We start from the raw sequence: 16,758 nt of genomic DNA, 5'->3' as shown, positions 1-16,758 counted from the left end.
ATGGTTGCCAGGCGGGAGGAATGGAGAGGTGTTGGCCAAAGGGTACAAAGTCTCAGTTATATAAGACAAATAAGTTCCGACAATCTAATGTGCAGTATGATAACTATAGTTAACAATACTGTGTTGTGTACTGGAATTGGCTAAGAGGGTAGATGTTAAGTATTCTCACCACACACACACAAGAGAGAGAAAATGGTACCCAAGTAAGGTGATGGATATATTAATTGGTTTGATCATGGCAATAATTTCGCAATGTATATGTATATCAAATTATCAAGTCATACACCTTGAATATATACAATTTTTATTTGTCAAGTATACCCCAGTAAGGGTGGTGACAAAATTTTGTGTATATGAAGAAAACCCATTAGCGCACACGGGCTCCTCTGTCTCTCTCTCACAGGTCCTCTTGGCTCCCAGACCCCATTATCTGGACAGAACATCACTGAACTCCTGGACCTAGCCCATCTTCCTATTTTGGGCTTTATGATCTAGTTACTAGTTTCCTGTGATAGTTTCTTTTGGCCTTCAATTCTACAGGTAACAAAGATTTGTGTTTTGTCTAGGGCTCAGCAATCATGAAGATCTCAGTTTCACAGCACCCAAATTGAAGGTGTTTTAGTAAGAGCAGATCATCCTAGAATCCCTGGACCAGCTAGAACTGAACTGTGTGTATGCGCAGGTCAAAAGCAGCCCAAATAGCTGGTCTAAACGGAATGGACAGAGGTGGGGCCCCGGGGAGACTGGGATCAGAGGAAGTCCTGGATTTCCCCTGGCATTTGCTGCTAGCCTGGTCATAGTTTTCACTGTGGCCAAAACAAGTCCCGTCATCTTGAAAACTTCAGTTTAAAAAAAAATAGTAAAGAGGGAAGCCTGGGTGGCTCGGTTGGTTAAGCATTGGGATCCAGTCCCACATCTAGCTCCCTGATCAGTGGGGGGCCTGCTTCTCCCTCTTCCTCTGCCACTCCCCCTGCGTGTGCTCTCTTGCTGTCTTTCTCTCACTTTCACTCTCACTCTATCGCAAATAAATACATTTTTAAAAATCCTTAAAAAATGGTAAAGATCCTTGAAGGAGAGTAAGAAGGAAAGTTGAGTTTCAGAGACAACGTACAACCGTCCCAAGGACTTAAACTCCTGGGCAGGATCGGTGCCAGGATTTCATTCCGCAAGAACTTGTCTTTTTGGCTTATTGCTATGAGTATCATTTCCATTGTGTCATAGAACCTGCTTTGTCTGAACAACTGCAAAGACAAAAACATTTCTTGGATCAGTGATTTTTAAATTCACCTCTTTGACCAGTCTTGCCTCACCTTTTCCATTTGCAGGCTTTATCATAATAGCCATCGAGGGAGGGGGAAGCGACCTAAAAAAGAAACCTAAAGAAAGCGACTAAGTCAAGTAGTAATCCTGAAGCTTGTTGTGGGGTCAATCAGCCAATCGTTTCCAATGATGAATCCACTTAGACTTACTTTTCAATATTGATTTATTTATAGGGCATGAACTAGTAATTAGTTATTGACGCTGTGAAAGACAAATTATTTATAAAGCATTTGTTCTATGATGTCACATGTTACAAATGAGCTTTAGAATGACCGATGACTTTTCTAAATAGTTTAGTTTATTCCTAAGTATGAAAGTCCCTGGTGGTTACCACGCTGCTCATGAGGAATCTAGTTCTAAGGGATTTGAAAACAATGATTCAGAGAACAGACTTTTTAAAAAACAAGCTACTATATGTGGTGAAATAATAGCTGAGAAAGAGAATCAAAGAAGGAAAAAGAAGAACTTGACAAAGCTATTTTGTTCAAAGCCGTATCCAAAAATCTGTGAATTTCTAAGGTTTTTCCATTTACCGGATGCCCACTCACACAGACGTCCTCTAGGCAATGCCTTTGGGCGATTGCTCTGAACCTATTTTTGGTATGTTATTGGACAGGTCCCTTCACCTCTCTGTACCTCTATTATTTTTTTCAATATTCTCTTAAAAGTAGCATGTTTCCAGGTGTTGCTGGTTCTTGGGTAATCAAGATCATAGAACACATCAACATTTCGAGATCGGACCTGAAATTTCAAAATAAAACAATTGCTTTAAAAAGTATTAGAAAACACCTGCCTCCACTTCTGAAGTGGTCACCACACCTGCTGTCCACTTATTTATTTTTTCAATAAGTAGTTCCCCAGGACTTTTTACATGCCTTGCTTTGCATTTATGGTGGCAGATAGGGTCCATACATTCCTCCCCTGCTGGAGCTGACAGACGTCGTCTGAGCTTATATTAGCTCCTCGAAAGACTTCAAAATGTTCTCTGAACCAATAAGAGACCTAAATCTACAAATGGCACCTAAATAAATGTGTCCTTCGATATCCTTAAATAATCTGGCTAAGGGAAATCAATAGAACTCTATAAAAGAAAGTCACTGAAAATAGAGACATTGAAAGCAAAGTTTGGTAATTTAGAGTTTCTAGTGGGAATGGAGTGGCTGTTAATTTTAAGGCTTGGAAAAGGAAAACCTCAGCTCCTCTTGTATATCTCTATATACATATAATATGTATAAATTGTAAATAAATTGTAAAGGGAGGATCGCTTTGCTTTCTGCCCTCTCCTGTGATCACAAGATGGCAGTGTTTCTGAGTTTTCCTGCTATAGTAACTTGACTTCAAACAAAATTGGGCAGAATCGCTGTAGGGAAGTCAGAATAAATATGTGGAGGAAACTTAGCATGTGAAATAAAATCAAGGAGCAAAGACAGATAAACTAATTGTTCAGGAATTTGCATTTCTGAAGTGGCCAGCCAGAACCTAGGTTTTGAATATATCTAGATATTTACAACTTAGTGACCTTTCCTAGAGCTCTCAAAAGATTTGAGCTGGTTGAGGTCTTGAGGGGAAAGAAAGGTGCTGAGGTTCTTCGGAAATAAGCTGGAATTTGATCATGAAGGGCTCTGCATCCTGGACTAAGGAGATTTGATTCTGGTTCTCATTGGGCAGCTTCTGAAGGGTTTTTAAACAAGGGGAGGGGCAGGAATCATCAGGTTATGCTTTGGAAAGATAACTCTGGTGATATTTTAGAGGTTGACAATGGAGGGGAGGGAGAATAATTAGTGCAGCAGGCTAGCTAGTCAAGAAGCAGTCTGATGGTTTAAATAAGACGTAATCATCTATATTAAAACAATGTCATAGAGATGGGGGGAGTAATCTGAACCATATTTAAAAGTGTAGTCAATAGGGTCCAGGGATTATTTTGGTCATTGAAAGAGAGATTCCTAAATTAGGTGACCAGTTAGACAGTCACATCATTATAACTAAATGAATTATATAAGAGAGAGAAAATGGTACATGGGATTGAGTTGCCTTGTCTGTAAAATACCATTTAGAGGAGACTAGTCACCATTGAAAATGAGGAATTAGTGTTTGAGGGGGAAAGAGTGTGATTTTTTTTTTTTCCTTTTAAGAGGTGAAGGAGTGAGCCAAGTAGATCTCTGAGGGAAGAGCATTCCAAGACAAGGAGAGTGCTTTATGTGTTCAAGAAATGGTAAGAAGGCCAGCCTAATCTCCTAACATCAATTGATTCTTTAAATAGTTAATGAGTACCTATAATATGCTAAGCACCAAGCCAGGAGTTGCAGAAAAAGAATTATTCCCTGAACCTCAAGGAACTATTGAAGAGACAACACTTTAAAAACCATATGGGTGTGGTGTGTGTGTGTGGCTCAGGGTGTGGAGGGGGTGGGCCCCTGGGTGACTCAGTCCATTAAAAGTCTGCCTTCAGCTCAGGTTGTGATCCCGGGGTCTTGGGATTGAGCCCCGAGTGTAGTCAGCCTCCTGTGCAGTGGAGAGTCTGCTTCCTCCTCTCCCTCTGTTCCTCTACCCAGCCCCCAGCTGCTTGAGTGCCCTCACTCTCTCTCGCAAATAAATAAAGTCTTAAAAATATATATATGGTTTGACTTTATCACTGTGCCTTCTTTGTTCTAAGACATTTTAAACTCCCTCTCCCCCAGTCTTCCTCTTCCCTACCTCTTTATTCCATCTCTTCTTTCTGTGGCCTCCTCTCTTCTCAGCTGTAACATCACCACATTTCTTTTTCTCATCTCTCCTATCTTTTCCCCCTTCCCCACACTAGTCTCTCCATCTCCCCTTTCTCTCTCTAGTTCTCTTAGTCTCTTTCTCTCAGGAGTTTTTCCTTATTTTGATTTTCTGTAGTCTAAAAATGATATGCCCAGATGTAGGTTTGGGTTTTTTGTTTTGTTTTGTTTTGTTTTGTTTTGTTGGCATTTATCCGGCTGGTTGTTCTCGGAGCTTCCTGTATCTGAGGCTTGGGGTCTGAAATTAATTTGGGGGAAATTCTCAGTCCTATGTCTTCTGTTGCTTTCTTTTTTTCTTCTCCTTTTAGCAATCCTGTCATGCACCCGTTACACCTTTGGTAGTTACCCTAAAGTCCTTGGGAGAGTGTGTGATCTCAGAGTTTGGAGCATCACAGGGTCCAGGTAGAAAGCTGACACCAGAGGACTGGGCAAGGGCATGGTGTATTGAGAATGAGGGACAGTTTATTCCCCCAAATAGTACACACCATGGTAATAACAGTATTCTCTATATGGCAACTAATATTTTCTGCATCTTCTGCAAATCACGAACACATGCATCTGACAGTAATTGCCTTTGTGTAAATTGGGTGCAAGGGCTTCTGGATCATGATGTCCTATTTGTAACATTCTGAAAACACGTAATCTGAGTAAAAAAGCTGTGTTTGTCATGCAAAGGCAGTTTTAAGGCAGATTGTCTAATCTCCTCCCCTCTTCCATCCTGACAATGACCTTTATGTTTTCTAGAAGTTTTAAAGCCATCCCTGGACAAGAAGATGAGAAGAGAAGAAAGCCAGGGGAAGTGGTTGTCAGTCCCACCTGTGTACCAGGATCTCCCATGGCTCTTTAAAAAGACTACACCATGCTTGGGACCTGTGTATGGGGATTTTGACTCAACAGTTTGGGAAAAGGAAACCAGGACAGAAAGTTTTTGTGTAAACCACAGTAGGCATTTAAAGGAGGGGCTGGTCAACCTTGTGTGATGTAGCAGAGGCCAGATAAGGGGCCTAAATGTGGCTTCTGGAAAGCCCCGTTAAGACCTCATAGGAGAATTGCCCTTGGGGTGTGGGGCAGACCCCACTTCGGTTAATGGAGGGGTGGTTCTTCTGATTCAAGGAATAGGATTTGCCAATGAAAAATTTTATTGAAGTAGTGTAGGGACCCAGTTGAGGCTGTATGCATAGATTTGAAACGGTATCAGTCTGCAGTTAATTCATACCTTTATTCAATACCGTTGTAAGCACTGGGGATAGAAAAGTTACAAAATGCACAAAAATCTTACACAGGAAAAGTGGATAATAAATGGATAATCAAATAAAGCTGTTAATTTCACAAAGTGATAAGAAAGACCTGGACAGCAGTGATGTGACCCCGAGTGAAAGAAGGATGCCTGCAGTGTCAGTTAAATGTCTCAAGGAAGACAAAAGCAAAGCAAAAAAGTTCTTGTAGTAATCCAAGAGGGAAGGTTTGAGGAAGAGTCTGGAGCCTCAGAAGGGTCAAGGGCCAAGTATGTTAAGGTTGTTGGTAAGAAATGGTTATAGAGTGAGGGACTCTTAGTCAGATTGGATCTGAATGGAAGTGAAGGCGTCCTGAGTTCTGTGAGGTTTTATCACACCTTACTGTGGCATTACTCATCTGTGAATGTAATGAAGTTTTTACATGTCTGCTTCTCTGACTAGACTGTGGTTTCTTCCAGGTAAGGGATTTTCTTTTTCTTTTTAAATTTTATTTATTTATTTGACAGAGAGAGACACAGCGAGAAACAGAACACAAGCAAGGGGAGTGGGAGAGGGAGAAGCAGACTCCCCGCTGAGCAGGGAGTCCCATGCTGGGGTGGGCCCATCCCAGGACCATGCTTCACCATCTGAGCCACTCAGGTGCCCAGTAAGGGATTTTCTTCTACCAGATTCTTCCTTGGATTCCTGATACCTTCTACTTAGTAGGTCTGTTTGGTTTCTGGAAGGCCGGCTGGAAAAATCTGGCTCTCTCCCCACCTTGTGGTAGAGCAGCATATCCCCGATAATCTGCTTGTATTGGGAGTAGATGACTGAACCTCCAAAAGGCAGGCCACTGGTTCGTCTATACCACAAAAAAGTCATGTTAGATAAATCTTCAAAAAAACAACAAAACTGAATTCGTTGGTTCATCTTTATGTTGGTTCAAAGATTACCAGAAGAAACCAAAAGGCAATCAAGAAAGGGTTTCATATACAGAAGCCCTCTGCAAGCAACGAGGAAAACAATTTTTATCCATATCTGAAGAAAGAGAGGTTACAATAATTTACCATGCTGTAATTTATTCATTCAATAATACAGAAGATAATTATGTATTTTTCTACCCTGAGACGTCATTCTTATTGTTTCATGCTTCTGCCTGCCTGCTCAGCCCACAAGAGAAAGCTTATATTCATTTAGATGCTTTGCCTTGGGAACAGCTTTGTAGTCTGATAGGCAGGCTTTCTGGAATTAATAAAGAGATTTCAGACTTTCTTTTTTTTCAATTATTCTTTTAAACGTCTTTTGATTTCAAAAATTACTCATCATAAATTAAGAAATAAAAAGCTACCTCTGAAAAGAAAACTGTAAAATTTAACAGGAACTTAACTACCTTTTGTATTTAACTGCTATGTCTTTAATTGTTCTGTCAATCAAATGGTCCAAGGTTTGTGTGTAACACCCTCATTTTCAAATTGACTAGATAGGGACTTCTCAGATCTTCTGAGTCCAAATCACAGCTCTGGATGGTTCTGAAACCTCAGTCCAAATTAGAGATGAAAGCCCCCCTCTGACAATGTGTCCTTAATGTTCCAGCTGCTCATAATTTCTTTCAGCTTCATAAATCAACACCCTATTTCCCTTCAGGACTACTAAATCTATATACAGATATTAAAATTTCCCTTCAAAATCCTTATTTAGAATTCCAAGTGCATTTCTCTTTATAAACCACATTTCTAATGGAGCATCTGAACCAGCTTAAATTCTGGTTCTGGACAGAATGGGCAGGTGGGTTTTTTCCTCAGCTCACGACTGATATGTTTCTTTGGTATTGCTGGCTTCAAGGAAATAGGTCCAAAGATTTCTTGGTACTTTCTCAACTGCTGTCTTATGTCCAGTGTTTATTTTCAGCTTCCTATTCGTCCTTCTACCTTTCTATCACTTTCCATTAAAGAGACCATGCCTTCTCCCATAAAACAAAAAAACTCTCAACAGTTTGTTGGGATTTAAAGGCAAGGTTACAAAGTAGTTTTGTGGTACAGTATCATCAAAAGGCTTCCAAAATAGTATGCATTATACATACAAGGGTAATATTGTAAACCCTTGAATTGTGACCCTTCTTCATTTCTAAATGAAGCACTATGGGACTCTGCTTCTCTGTTTTTTCTTTCTTTCTTTCTTTCTTTCTTTCTTTCTTTCTTTCTTTTTCTTTCTTCCTTTTTTCATCTTTCATTTTTAAAATCAGAGTAGCTGGAGTCACTCATTTACATTATAGTTTATTGACTTGCTGCATTTTGCAGCAAGTGCAAAGTCATTTTGATATATTGCAATTTAAAATAATTGCTCTTCTCAAAATAGAAGGAAAATTAGCTGGTCTGGTGCATCAGGCTATTTAGGCAATATGTCTCCATATGTCAGCTCGCCGCTCTCCGCACCACCTGCTTGAGTCCCCATCAGGGACACAGACCGATGAGATCACTACAGCAAGCTATAGATCTTGGGCAAGTTAACTGGTCTGGTTTTGCCTAGTAATAAGAAGAGTGTCTCCGGAAAATGGGAAATTGGAATCTGTCACCGCTTAGCAAACCGATGAGTGATTGCTATTGTTTTGCATCTTTGTAGGTTAGCACAGTTTTATTAACCATTCTTCAGCCCTGAGAGTTTAGCATTACTCCTGGTTTGCAGGAGAGAATCTGAGAAGTGTGTTACAAAGCCCAGTTGTTGAAAACAAAGTGAAGGGGAGCAGTTTTCTGTGTCTTAGGAGTTTAGCATTACCTGCCTTGAGCAAATTTAGCAATGGGGAGTGGTGGGGATTTTTGTGGCTAGGATCCCAAATCAGAACTCTCTCGGGGAGGGGAATGACTCACTTTATCCCTTAGCAGTGACTCTGCTTCCCTAATTCCTGAAATCAAAATTCACAAACATCAATGCCTATGTGGCCCAGACTCTGACAATATTTCCAAGGGTTCCTGATTTCGATTAGGACTTAATCACTACTCAAAAAAAAAAAAAAAAAAGGAATTAATCACTGAAGAATAAGAAGTATCAGTGCTATTTTAGAAAAAGCATTTACTAAATGAACCTACTGGAGGGAAAGTTCCAAGTTGTCAGTCCTAGCTTCATTCTCTTAAAAAGGAAACAGTGGATAAAACAATGTTCTTTTTGAGGAAAAACTATGAAATCATAAAGTTGGAAAAGATCCTCAAAGTAGTCAGTTCCAAACTAGCATTTCATTTTTAAGTTACTACGTAATAATGAAAAAAAAAAAAATCTTAGTACTAATTGGGAAGAAAATACCTGTTTTAGTGTTAAAGAGTACGTACTGCAGAAGATGCGTGTGTGTGCGTGTATGTGTTTAAGATTTCATTTATTTATTTGTCAGAGAGAGAGAGATCACTAGTGGGAGGAGCAGCAGAGGGAGAAAAAGAAGCAGACACCCCGCTGAGCAGAGAGATTGCAGATTTTTGTTGTTGTTTGTTGTTGTTGTTTTGTTTTGTTTTAAGCTGCAGATCATGACCACTTAGTGGGTCCGGCCAGCATTTAAAAAATTAACAATGAAAGATAACAATAAAATTGGAAATATCAGAGTCCATCTCACATTGTAAGGGTAAATGGAATGTCATGAAAGTATTGTTCCAGTTATATTGTGAGTGTGTGTGTGTATGTGTGTGTGTGTAGTGGTGTATGATATTGAAACGTATTTTAATAGAGTGGTTCAGAAAAGTTTGAAAACCACTGCATTTATATCTGAGTATACAGAGATGAAAAGAAACATTGCTTGTGTGCATTAGCAAGTTTTCTACCCCTTGGGCCCCTGACCCCACAGTGAGTAGATTTCATGGCCCATTATATAACACTTTCATTGTTTCCTCAGTCAGGATTTATTTCTCTCCACAATGCAACCAGAACTCCATTTTCTGGCTTTGGGGCCACGCATTTTGCTTTAAAAGTAAACTTGATGTCCCCCCCCTTTTCCCAAAGACTCACTTTCTTCCGACTCTCAGCTGTACCCCAAATGCATTTCCAATGAAGGTTGTAGCCATCATAATTGTGTTTTATTTGCTCAGTATTCCTTTAAGCTTTCAACAGGACTGCTTTTCTGTTGCAGATATATTTTTTAAACATTTTATACCAAGACAAAACTTTGGATAATGCATTCAAATCAAAGAAAAAAATTCATCTTGACGTTTTAAGAAACGTTCTCTGAAATGAAACTGTCCAAATTTCTAGCTGGAGCTAATCCCGGGAGATGCTGTTGGCTGGAAACAAGACCAATGCTGTTGGAGGAGGCTGAATGTTGCTGAAGGAGGCAGTTGCCTCCTTCTTTGCAACTGAGAACTCAGGACCTGTTTGAGAGACAACAGAGGCTCTGGGAACATAGATATCCGCTAGGGAAAATGCCACAAAGAAGACACACTGACCTTGGTACTGTTGAGGAAGGTATTAGTTTCTTGTTGTTGCTGCAAGAAATTACCACAGACTTAGGGGCCTAAAACAGTACAAATGTACTATTTTACTGTTCTGCAGGTGAGAAGCCTGCCCCAGTTCTTACTGGGCTAAGATCAACTGGTCGACAGAGCTGTGTTCCTTTTGGGTGGTCTAAGGAGAATACATTTCCTTGCCTTTTCCCCTTGGTAGAGGCTGACCGAATTCTTTCCCTCATGACCCCTTCACACTGGCCTTTGCTTCCCTTATTCTCTCTCCTTTTCTGACTTTGACCCTCTGTCATTCCCTTTTAAGGGCCCATTTTCAGTCTCCCCTTCTCAATCAAGATCCATAATTTGATCCCATCTGAAAAAGTCCTTTTTGCCATGGAAGGTAACACATTCGCAGGCTCTAGGGACGAGGACTTGGACATCTTTGAGGGGTGGCATCATTTTACCTCCCATGGGGGACTGAGAGGATGCATTTGTAGGAGCAAAGGAAAATGAGGTTCTGAATCATCCCTCAGATTACCTTGATTTGTGAAAATGGTTTTGATGCTGGTGCCATGCTTGAAGAAGAAGGGTTGTGATCCTGGAATCGTTCACTGTGGCACCTGCAGGATTCAAGTGTTGGCAGTTGTGGTCACTCTGCAACTTTGTACAACTCTGCCTCCTTCCTCATGGGTGGCATGATGTGCTTGCTCAAAAATGAGCAATTGCCTCTCTGTTTGCTGGTGGATGCTTCTTGACATTTAATACTCACCTGGGCCTTGTGAAGGGAGGTTTTTGTCATTTGGGTCTTTAAAGCATCTTCTCTATAGTGCCTTTTTTATAGCTGTTATTTGTAAACTTCCCCATTCTTCCTGGAATGGAGAGACCAGGGCTTAGAAGAAAGAAGGAACAGACTATAATGCCCATAGGTGAAACAGGTGAGCGGGGGATAAAAATACAGGAGAAGCAGAGAGCCTTCAAAAGAGATCTTGAATATAAAGCAAAGAGCAAAAACTCAGAAGCTGGATTTACAAAAAAAGATCAGAGATAAAAGCCTGTGAAGGTAGAGGAAAAAAAAAATATATATACATTTGCAGACATGGGAAGCTGTGTTTGAAGAGAAACTTCTGCAAATTCAGCAATGTTGCTTACTGTAGGTACCCTGGAGCTCAGTTTGATGGCGAAAACACTCAGGGTACAGTGGTCAGAATGCATATCATTGGCCATGAGATTTAGGCCTGCCTTCCTGCAAGGCTGTGGTTTATTCATTGAATGCATCTTGCCAGGACAAGAGCTTCTGGGATTTCATCCCTCTGTTTTTCTCTTTTTTATAATGGATATAAATAGTTATAGGAAACAAGAAATTGGCAGTCAGTTGGAGGAAATTTGAGGGCCACTTGAATTCATGAAGTAGTTTCTACCATTGCCTCCCCAGATATGGCAATCCGATTTTCTGGGGGAAGTCATGGTGTCAAAAACTCTCCCAAGACCTCAGAATTTTAGGGTCCTCAGACTCCAAATCTGTGACATTTTAAAGTATAGCTTCTTTCTTCAGGATTAGCTTTGACTGCAATATAAAAACATCTTTAAAAGTATTAAGCACTGTTTGGTGCACCTTGGTGGCTCAGTTGGTTAAACGTCTGACTCTTGATATTGGCTAAGGTCATGATCTCAGGGTTGTGAGATCAAGCCCCATGTCCACACCCAGCATGGAGCCTACTTATGATTCTCTCTCAATCTCTCTCTCTTTGCCCCTCCACTTGCTCTCTCTCTCTCTCTCAGAAACAAAAGTGTTAAGCACCACTATAACACTTCTAAATGATAATAGCTGTGGGAAACTTCTGCATGACTTAAAGTAGGTAATTACAATAATTACTTAATTGTTGTAAATATCAACCTAATTTTTAGGTTAGTTTCTGAGTCAGTAGTGGTATTTGCATCATGAATTGCTGAAAAGTTATTTGGAAAGTGTAATGAAAATGTTGTATTGGATACAAAAGAAGTTTAGGTCCAAAAAATGGAAATATGGAGAAAATGTAAATTGTGATGATAGAGATACAAGTTTGTTTGTTTTTTTTCTCCATTTGCATGCTTTCAAAAAAGGACTAGAACATTCCTATTATGATGCTGCTGCTGTTTTGATCATACTGAGGAAAACCAAAATGGTTTTATTCACTTTTTGCCTTTCTTCTTACATATACAGGCTGCTAAATGTAAAGGATCAGGGCAAGGCACTCTGATCCTGTGTGATCCCGGCAAACTTAATCAAGGGGCAGAGCTGCCAGATCCACATATGTTCCCTGAGAAAAATAACCGAGATATTGACATGGCCAAGAATCTGCAGCATAAGATTTCTTACCAAATGTCTGTATATTGAAGGAGTTTCTTGTAGATAGTATCTGTACCCAGTTCATCCCCATCTGCGTGTGCTAATCGTGAACTGTGCTTGAATCCAGCAGGATCTATTTATTTCCAAAATAACTGTGTCTTGATCAAATAGGATTCATGTGTGCCTGTTACTGAGGAGACACACTGGGCCAGATGTGGCTCTTTTTCCTGACTGCCTTGATTCAATGGGATCCAGGCATTTTCCAACTGAACAGCTGTGGCTTGGGGAGAATCCAGGTGTTTTTCTCACTGAATATTTGTGGGATTGGCAGGGTCCTGGGTATTTCCTTTGCTTTCTCTTACTTGGAATTATTATAACATATATTATGTATATGCATTTCAGTGAACTTTGCTTTGTTCCAGGAAACAGATCGGTTTCCTTTACTTTGCACAAGAGCAATTATACCTAGAAAAATATGGGCAGGATTAACGATTTATCTTTATCTTCACTAACTATATCCTTCATGCTGTTTTATACAAATACATGAATATTCTAAAAATCCCTTTCAGTGAAAGCAAGTAAATTACCTTTCCACACTGAATAATTATCTACTCAAGAAGGTGTTGCTTTATTGAATGGGGTGTCACACCTGTTCCAACATCCACTTGTTAAGAACCTGTTGGACTTGGCTTTGATTACTGATTGAAGAAGTAAGTCAGCACCCTTCCCCCCAATTTGGCAATACATAGACCCTGTTCGAAAATGGTGTGTGGTTTTGGTTTCCACATCTTATACAATATATAGGGAAATTGGAAGGAGTTCAGAGAACAGAAACAAAATGATTAAAGGGTTGGGGAAATAAGGAGCTGGGATTATTTTATCTAAAGAAAAGTTTTGAGGGGAAAGCAAGATGGTGTGTGTGTGTGTGTGTGTGTGTGCATGTGTGTACACACCAAAGACAGAGTCAAAGAAGCCAAATCTTAAAGGCTATGTGTTTGAGCAGGTTTGACTGGCCTTTGTACGCCATCTGGAGTCTGGTGGAGGGAGTGGGGAGAAGTTGGTCTGCCTTACCAATTATTGGGAAAGAGAATAAGCAATTTAAGAGAGAGAGGAGACTTGGCAAAAGTCAGGCAGAAGTTACATTAGCCAGGGGTTCTATCTCAGACCTACTTATATTATAATCTTCAAATATATGGAAAATGTTTGTATATGTAACCCTTATATTCCAGCTTCTACTAGATTTGAAAAATATGATTTGATATAATATATTTAAACCTATTTAATGATAAGCCATGTCATACTTCTCTCCAATCATGTGATGAAATTTTGGGATAAAGTTTTTCTTCATTTTCCCAAAGAATCAAAGGAAATGACTATATGTTGATATCCAAAACAGAGACAAGTACTCTATAAAATTTAATTGTATTTTGTTGGGCTCAGAAAATAGAATGTGTGTTTATACAGGCTGTGCTCAAAATTTAAAAAGAGGGAAAAGACTCTCCTCTCTTTTGGACATTTAGAGCCTAAGGTAGGACAGTAGACTTGATTACCTATCACGTAATCACCTCTCTGGGCAAGATCTCCATCATGTTCAGGATTCTGATTTTAATACTTTCAGAAAATGAAATATATGTATATCAAATACAGACTATAGTAATAGATATTAAATCATCTTCTCTTCTTATAAAACTCTGTATTAGTCAGCGTTCTTTAGAGAAACAGAACCAGTATATACCTGGTAATTGGCACCAAGATTGTGTGGGCTGGTAAGTACAAAATTTGGAGCGGAAGCCAGTGGACTGGAAACTCATGCAGGATTTCTATGTTACAGTCTTGAAGCACAATTCCTTCTTCTCTGGGAAACCTCAGTTTGCTCTCAAGGTCTTAGGCTGAGTATGAGGCCCACTGTATTATCAAGCACACTCCCCTTCACTTAAGGTCAACTCATCGTCGATGTTAATTTCATTCACAAATTACCTTCACAACAACATTTGGTGTAGTGCTCTATTACCTATCACATTTGGAAGCATAGCCTAGCCAAGTAGGTACATTAAATTTAACCATCACAAGCTCCATTTTTGAAAGATAATAACATGTGAACCAAAAAAAGAAGAGACACCTCCTTCCTAGCCTGAGACTGTCTTTTCTGGGGGAAGAGGCAGGAAGAAACCCTCTATATTCCACAGGATCCTCCTCCTTACTTGGCTTTAACGCACATATCTAGTTTCTTCTCGGTGACCTCTCAAGTAGTCACTTCCTTGTGGCTCTTCTCCCATACCGTCCTACCATTCACACAAACATGCTGTCCAGAGTTGTTCCCTCTGCAGTTTAGAAGCAAGGCAGTTTGCCTTAAGCAGAAAATCATAGAGATGATAAATGACCCATGACAACTCCAAAGGCCATGGACCCTGAGGCAAAACTGTCTGGGTTGGGAGTCCAATTCTACCACTTAACCCCTATGTGACTTTGGCCAAATTACTTGCAATGCCCTGAACCTCAGTTTCTCCATCTATATCATGGGATACTAATTATAATTCCTTCTCGAAAGGGTTGGTGGGAGATGCTTTGAAGATTTTGAGTACTTAGTAACTATTTAGACTATTTAACTATTGCAAAGCTATCTACAGTCTGGGAGAAAACATTTTTTGATGATGGACTTCCTGTACTACTTTAACCATGTAACACTGGGTGAAGGTCTGCTCTGTGCTTTTCTGCCCATGATGGTTGCTGCCTGTGATACTGGGAAGTTTTCATCTTCCTCTCCACACACTTGGGCTGAGGGGATGGGGCGGGGCGGGGGGGGGGGGGCTAAGAAATCAGTTTGATATGACTGAGAATCCCAAAGCATTTCAACCCTAAAATATTTCATCCCATAAACAACAGGGGCAAGAGAAGTAATATTTGCTGGTCTTCTATGTGCTAGTCTACATATACTGCCTCACTCAAGACTCATAATGTCCTGTAAATTAGATAGTATAACCCCCAACTGAGAAAGCAGGAAACTGAGGCTTAACAAGATTGAAATAATTTGCCTACAAGTATAGAGCAGAGCCAGGGTTCCCCAGTTTTAATGCCCAAACTCCTGCTAGTCACACCATGTTACTCCTCCCAAGAGGGTCAGAGACCTATTTCTTGCAAGTTATTGGCTTCTGTGCTAGAATCTAAAGTTGTTTTTGCATGTTTGAGAGATGTTCTTTTTTCTTTTAACCTCACCAAATTAAATTCTCAATTTAGAATGCCCTTCAAGGCATCCAATGAAGGGTATGAAGTGGGCAGGAGACCTTGGACTGCACATGCTTAAATTATAAAGCTTTTAAAAACGAATGGGAACATAGATGTTTGAAGTTTTTGATTTTTCGTTTGTTTCTAAACCAAACCACTGTTTACAAAGAATGTCAGTGAAAGATGCAGAATAACTAGCTGCTTTCCCTTTATTTTTAGACTCAAGTAAATATTTAGTAACAATAGACTGCAAAATAAGCTGAAGTTCAAAAATTAGTTCACAAAGCCCTGTAGAATGATTAAAATGAGTATATTATGAAGATACAGTTATCACAATAAAGGATTTCATGGTCAATTAATTCTGAATTATGGCTTTGAACCCTTCCTTTAACAGACTTATCCCTCCATCTACCACCCATCTGCTAAGCCAACTGTCCATCCAGTCATCCAACACATGTTTAGTGAATGGAGACCCATTTACATGATAGGTACTGATCTGGGTTCCGGGATAAAGCAATGCTTCAAGTGCACAAAGAGGATTGAGATCACAATAATTTAATGAACAGTGGAATAAAGCAAGCTAATTTCAGGCACCAATAGGTGTTGTGAATGAAATCTAATAGAGGATAAGGGTTTATGGTGGAGAAGCTACTTGAGTAGAGTGCATGGTCAAGTTCTGGAGAGGCCATGCTTCCTGGTTGTTGACTGCCCACCTCCTGTATCCTCACATGGCAGAGAACCGAGAATAGCAGGCTCTCTCCTGACTCTTAGGACACTACTCCCATGACCTCATCTAATCCAAAGACCCCACCTCCTAATACCATCACATTGGCAGATAGGAGGACAACATATGAATTTTGCAGAAGACACAAACATTCAGTCTGTATCAAATACCAATATCAGAAAAAAGGCAGTACATTTGGATCCAGAGTGGTGGTACGAGATGAGGTTGGAAAGGTGGGTAGGGGCATGTTAGTTTTATACAACTGGAAGGAGCCTGAATTATAATCCAAGTATAATGAAAATATATTGGCAGGTTCTAAGCATGGGGAGACATGATTTGAATTAGCTTTAAAAATAATAATTCAGATGCTTGGTTGAGAATTACTTATAAGGGGGCAAGAGTAGAGGCAGGAGACTAGTTCAAGGGAGATTGAAGAGGCTGAGGTGAAAGAAGATTCTAGACTCACAACTGGCCTCCTTAATGGTAAGGAGACTTCACCGGTGAGAGGCAGCTGGATGTATTTTAATAATGTCTCTATTTACATTTACATGCAACATATCTGCTATAAAATAGTTTTATTATTATTTTGTCAGAGGTAGAGATAATGGTGTAGATTAGCAGTTATATATAACTCCACCAAATATTAAAAGGCATTTTACTGTTGCTGCCAGGAACCATCATGAGCACTGTTGGTCCTCCTTAAAGGAGGGCAACAGTATTTAGGAAATTAATTCTTCCCTTTGGCCTAAATGCAAAATCGCAGAAACCATTTGCT

This window comes from Lontra canadensis, unplaced genomic scaffold (assembly GCF_010015895.1).
Source record: "Lontra canadensis isolate GAN:19392208 unplaced genomic scaffold, GSC_riverotter_1.0 scaffold1, whole genome shotgun sequence".
In the NCBI taxonomy this organism is placed as follows: Eukaryota; Metazoa; Chordata; class Mammalia; order Carnivora; family Mustelidae; genus Lontra; species Lontra canadensis.
The sequence above is the reverse complement of the archived record's forward strand: the minus strand, read 5'-3'. Positions refer to the sequence as shown.